Source organism: Ailuropoda melanoleuca, chromosome 11 (genome assembly GCF_002007445.2).
Source record: "Ailuropoda melanoleuca isolate Jingjing chromosome 11, ASM200744v2, whole genome shotgun sequence".
Taxonomy (NCBI): domain Eukaryota; kingdom Metazoa; phylum Chordata; class Mammalia; order Carnivora; family Ursidae; genus Ailuropoda; species Ailuropoda melanoleuca.
Window position 1 is genome coordinate 35,277,486 of NC_048228.1, and position 6,201 is coordinate 35,283,686.

The following is a 6,201-nucleotide window of genomic DNA, read 5'->3' on the forward strand; positions in this document are numbered from 1 at the left end:
AAGATATTGGTCCAGCTCTAAGAGCCCATCAGTAAGCACATTAAAAGCCTGCCTGTGCCCACTGCTGTTCACTGGTGGTAGCAGCTGAGAGCTTGGAGAATTCAGAGGCAGGGTTTCCAGGAAAAAAAAAAAGTGCTCCAAAATTTAAAACTTAAAAGAACAACTAATATGCCAAATAAAGGTCCACTAGACTGAGATTTAGTGTCATTGAGACCTAAGAAGAAGAGATGAGCATTGCAAAGTGGACTGAGATGTTCAGGTAAAGCAGGCCTGCCTCTGAGAGGTACAGCCGATAGCCAGCACTGGGCAACCTCTTAGTTTCTACAAATCTGGGCTTTGAAAATGCCAAGATTTGAATTTCGATTCTTGGACAAGTTATTGAATTTTCTCTAAATTGCAATGCATTTCCCTATTAAATAGGGAAAATAATAATTTTGTAATAAGGTATGTGGAGGTTTGACGTGGATATTGATATAAGACACTTACCTTAGTACTTAACACTTTATAAGTGCTCCATTACTGGTATTTTATTATTGTCTATCTATTATCACTACTACCACTATTACTCTTATTATAATTACTATTATGCTCTGTTATAATTTTTGGAATTACCATATCCTTATTTTTCCCACCAGTTAAATTCATTTCAGATTCCACACCCATGGCCTTTCTAAGTCCCCTACCTCATCTAATCTTTCATCAACTTCTATATATTTTACTTCCTGAATCTTACAAATCTATCACTACCTTTGTCCTCTCATTGCTAATACTTTCATCTTTTCTATCTATAGAACTCTTTCTTTATTTTTTTTAAAAGATTTCATTTATTTATTTCAGAGAGCCAGAGAGAGAATGCAGCAGGAGGAGGGAGAGAGGGAGAGGGAGAGAGAGAATCCCAAGCAGATTCCATGCTAATCCTGAAGTCTGACGAGGGGCTCAATCCCAGGACCTTGAGGTCATGATATGAGAGGAAATCAAGAGTTGGACACTTAACCGACTGAGCCATCCAGGCACCCCTACAGACTTATTTCTAAATCTTATCCCTATCTCTATTCTCACCCCCCTCTAATCCATCCTCCACACCACAGCTGAAGTGTTCTTTCTGATATATAAGTCTGATCCTATCCCTTCTTATTTAAATACTTCCTATATACCCCATTGCCCTTAGAAAAAATCTCCCAACTCCATAGCACTCAATATCCTTCCAAAATTTGGCCTAAAATTTTTTTCTATTCTCAGAAACACACTTTTGCCTCATTCATACTCCCATTATAGGACAAACAGACGATTTCATCATTACTTGCTTGGTAAGCATTTGCTCTGCACAAGATATCTCCTTGTCTACCTGGTGAATTCCTTCCCTTCAAGGTCAAGGTCAAACTCAACTGCCTCTTTAGTGCTCTTCTAACACTTAGAATATGTTCACATTTTAGCATTCTGTTATGAAATTTTACTTCTTTGTTTAACTCATTAGAATACATGTTGTAGATCCCCATAATTTTTCTTTAAATTCATCCTTGAAACTCAGAACCTAGCCCAGGGTCTGGAAAATAGCAGTCAATGAGACTCACATATTTTGGCTACTCATTTTTACTAGAAACATGCTTTCATCTTGGAAAGGCAGCATTCCCATTAAACTAGCATTGCACAAAAATGGGATTTTTATTATATATTACCAGCCATTCTGTGGGTGACTAACCATGGCCAGCAGTATTTTGTAGTTTTAAAAAAACAACAATTAATTTTTAAGGGAGCTTTGGAAATTTCCCCTGTAACAAAATCAGCTGCAAAAGCTTTATCAGACTACCAGTGAATTGCTTAACAAGACATTTTGCCATGTATGTAAAATAAATAAATTCAGAGGCAAAGGCAAATAAAAAAGAAAGCCCAAACAAATAGAACTGAAATAAAGTATGTGGAAAAGCTAAAGTTATAATCCATAGTTCTGGTACACATAGGACCTGGTACAAAGTAGAATGCCTGTTCCTGAAAGGGATACTTATCAAAGCATTGTGGAAACGGAGCTAATAAGTAGTGGTTCATTTGATAAGTGATTTCTGACTAAAATTTCAGAAGCAAGCTGAAATGGTGAAGAAAATTGCTCAACTAATGCTGCTAACCGAAATGATTAAAAAATAAAAAAGAACTCATGATTTTAGTAGCTAGGGAAGAGATAAGCACTAGAACAAGGAAAGAAGAGTCACCTTTGGTAATACTGAGTATTATTACCAAAAACTAAATTAATTTTCTTCTCTCCAGGGTTGAGTTTTTACATAAAGAGGAAGGAGAATGTGTATGTTTTACTTATAAGAGAATGGACCACAGAAAGGCTTCCCATCTTCCTATTTGCAGCCTGGCCAATGGCCACTTGCGCTCTGAGAAACCACATTCTGCATTTTAGTAGCCCCTTCTCCTCAGTGAAGTTTTCCAGACCCTCTCAGACACAGGTTTATACAGAAAATCTGATGAAATATAAGGGTATCAAGGGTCAAGGATGGGGCAAGCAAGACTAACGTTTCTTCATGTCAGAAGACAGTTTGGATTGCCGATGGCTCAGTCCCTACTGGAGACACAGTGAGAGCTACATAAGTGCATGGGGGGGTGCCACTACTTACTGAAAACAGGCTCAGAGACGAGTTTAAGGTTCTTTGGCCCAATAATGTTAACTTTCTTCTTTTAAAAAGATTAAGATAAAGTCATGTTAGTGGAAGAAATATGGTTTTCTCATTAAAGATGAGATTATATAGCCTAAAAGTATAATTTGTGGGGCAGGGTGATTCAGAAAGAACTCAGGCACAGCAATCTCTGGTGGAGCAGAAAAGTGGGTCTTCCTTCCTCTCAAAGTGCCAGAGTTTCTTCCTTCTCAAGACAGCAGAAGCCGAAATTCTGAGGTCAACAAATTTGAATGACACCAGGGAAGGCAGAGGGCTAGGATTTTTTACTTGTGGACACAAGGAGAGTTTCCCAAGGGAGGCCTCCTAGGATGGAGAGGGTGCTTCATAAGAGGGGCTGTATGAGGACCGAAGAGGAGGGAGGATTTACAGAGGAGGGTCAGACGATAAGGGTGGCTCCATGTGAGACATTCAAATAAGGTCTGAATGGTGGTCTTTTCTTGTCTCTCTGTTCTGTCCCCTCTGTGCTCCTGTCCTACACACCTCACCTGCCCTCAAACCTGCCCTTACGGGCCTCAACAGAGTAAATTAGATAAAAAACAGCTTCAGGTCTTTGTGCTGTGAACTTCTTTAGAATATTTATTGGATCTTTACTTTTAAGAACTACTTATTTATTTTATTTACTTAGGTGTTGAGTTGTGTAAGTTTTTAAATATATTTTGGCTATTAACCCCTTGTCAGATCCTCTGCAAGTGTCTTCTCCCATTCTGTAGGTTGTCTTTTGTTTTGTTGATGGTTTCCTTCGCTGTGAGGAAGCTTTTTCTTTTGGAATCGTCCCAGTGGTTTAATTTTGCTTTTGTTTTCCTTGCCTGAGGAGACATTTAGAAAAATATTTCTATGGCTGATGTTTCAAGTGTGCTTGGTCTAGAAAAAGTGTAGCAGTACTCATGAAGAGGGCACTCTCCCTTCTGAATGCTGTCCCTGCGTGGTATATTACTGAGAAGACTCTCAAGTCTTTCCTGAGAGATTGAGAAATCTTTCCTGCACCTTCTCCCTCACAGAGTAGTCAGGGGCAACCCCATCTGCCATGCACTATAGATAAGATGGTCACAGGTAACACTGGAAATTCATCTAAAATAGATGCAGTTGATAAAGATGGGCATCATGAACTACTTAAGGGAACATTCTTCTGAACTTGAAGAGAGATGCATTCCGTGCACATTTAAAAGTTGATTTGGTTTGTGGATATGATAGGTCGTTTTAGAGATGGCAAAGGAGGATGGAAACACTCTGTCTTTTTTATTGCTTTTAGGCATAATTTAAAAAATTGAGCATTAAATTCTCTCCAAAATGACAATGCTATACAGATGTGAGAAAATATGGAGAATCTGGTTGGCTTCTCTGACTTGTTGACCCACATTATAAGCTTGGAACTAATTTGGTCACATCATGAATCCTGAATCCTGACATGTGAAAGACACTGTATTTTTCTACCTGCTGACAGAATTGTCATTTATCGGGGTGCCTGGGTGGCACAGTGGTTAAGCGTCTGCCTTTGGCTCAGGGCGTGATCCCGGCGTTATGGGATCGAGCCCCACATCAGGCTCCTCCGCTATGAGCCTGCTTCTTCCTCTCCAACTCCCCCTGCTTGTGTTCCCTCTCTCGCTGGCTGTCTCTATCTCTGTCAAATAAATAAATAAAATCTTAAAAAAAAAATTGTCATTTATCACCCTGCTCTCTACCTTAAATAGTTTATTAGTTAACTAAAGTAGCCTTTCATGATATATATAGATCTTGATGTATACACTAATTAAGCAAAACTCTATTACAAAAAGCCCCAGTATTCTTTAAATTCAATTATCCTGCAATAATTTGTGTAAGGTAGAAAGTATGTGCAGCTTTTTCCTGAGATACTATGAAAAAGATGCAATATTTATTTACCCCAGGTCACTATGAACAAATATGGAACTATCCTAAATTTGTATGGTCAGCATATCATAATGTCACCGTTGACTATCAGCTGATTGTAAAATTTATGTTAAGATGATATCCTCAAATAATCCAATGGACTTCAATAGAACAGTAGATTTTTACGTTCTTACATCATTGAAAATATAGGAAAGACCTGACTAATTCCCATAAATTTCCCTCANAACTAAATGTATAAATTTCCCTGAGGATCAACAAATTTCTAAATGGTGTGAAGAAAGAACCCTAATAAAATCATAATATCAGAGAGTTTGGAAGAGTTCCTGGAGGTAATGCATAATTTGATGATATATCTTAAGGTATAAAAGCCAGCCTCCAAAATGGACTTTATTCTTCTTCCTTAGGCACTTTACTGACTCAGAAAACTTAACGCCAGGAAGTTCTTATTCATGCCTAACCGAAGACTTGCCTACTTCACATAAGCCTCTCATTTTCTTCTCAGTGAAAATGGACAATAGCTACTCGTCACCTCCAGGACCATATTTCTTTATATAATAAGATACTTCTTCGTTTTCATCCTGTAGCTTTTCCTTGTTGAGTTTAACACTAAATTCCTGTAGTTCTTACCCACAGGATCTATGACTCACTTTTTTACATTGTTATTAGCTAAAGCATCTTTTCCTTTTCTATGGTAATTTTTGCGTAACTTATGGACCTTATAAATAGGTCATAATAGTGCTTAAAAAGCCCTAACAACTTTTACACTGCTAGGTGACTTTGGCCCTTTTCTTCATAAACACCAACATTATATTTCAAATTTGTAACTGACAGATGATTCATTCTGAAACTGTTTTCACCTCCAGTTTTAAATTATTATAGATACATACACAAACAGACACAGTTTTTTTCCGTCTCTGAGTGAATTATTGCATATTTGTCCCTATTAAGCTTCGTCTCACTTAAATCACCTTGTTTAATTTGCCAAGGTCTTTATGAATTCTTGCAGTGTGGTTCTAGTCAATAATCACCCCTACACAATATAAAATAATCTGCATGTTTAATAAGCTCACTCCCTATTCTATACTTCAAATCAACACCGAAAATGTTCATTAGAATCACGGCCAGTGCTGACTTATGGGAAAAACTTTATTCAATATACCCTCCAAGGCTGACATTGAACCATTGATCATAACCTCATGTACAGCCTGCTAACAAGCTGTGATACAATAATACATAATACTACTACCAAAAAATGACCCAAATAAAATACGATGTACATTCAAATGAGGAATCAATAGTAATTTGTGATTTTTTTTGCTGTAAGTTCTGTTAAGGAGCTCAAAAACTTTAATCACACTATCAAATTATTCATAGTGGAAAGAAATAACTGAAGAGAAAGAAGTGACCAGGAATAACAGCAGGGCAAATTTAATAGCCTATCTGAAGACCCAGTAGAACACTACTGTCAAAGGAAGGTAGAAGGGCATTGTTTCAGGGAGGATTCTAATGAATCTATCTAAAAACAAAGATCCTGGCTCTTCATAACACAGAGCAGGAGACCAGGTTTCTACTGATAACTTAAAATTTCCCAAATACGAAATATATTTTCTTTTTTCCCAGTGCAGTAGGACTGTGGATCTCTCCAAAGAAGTTTTTTTTT

General features: G+C 37.5%; 1 protein-coding gene across 1 annotated transcript in view; it reads right to left on the bottom strand.

Moving 5' to 3' along the window:
* GRID2 (glutamate ionotropic receptor delta type subunit 2) overlaps window positions 1-6,201 on the bottom strand; it is a 1,429,995-nt gene that overhangs the window by 211,018 nt on the left and 1,212,776 nt on the right. The gene's annotated exons all lie outside the window — the stretch shown is intronic.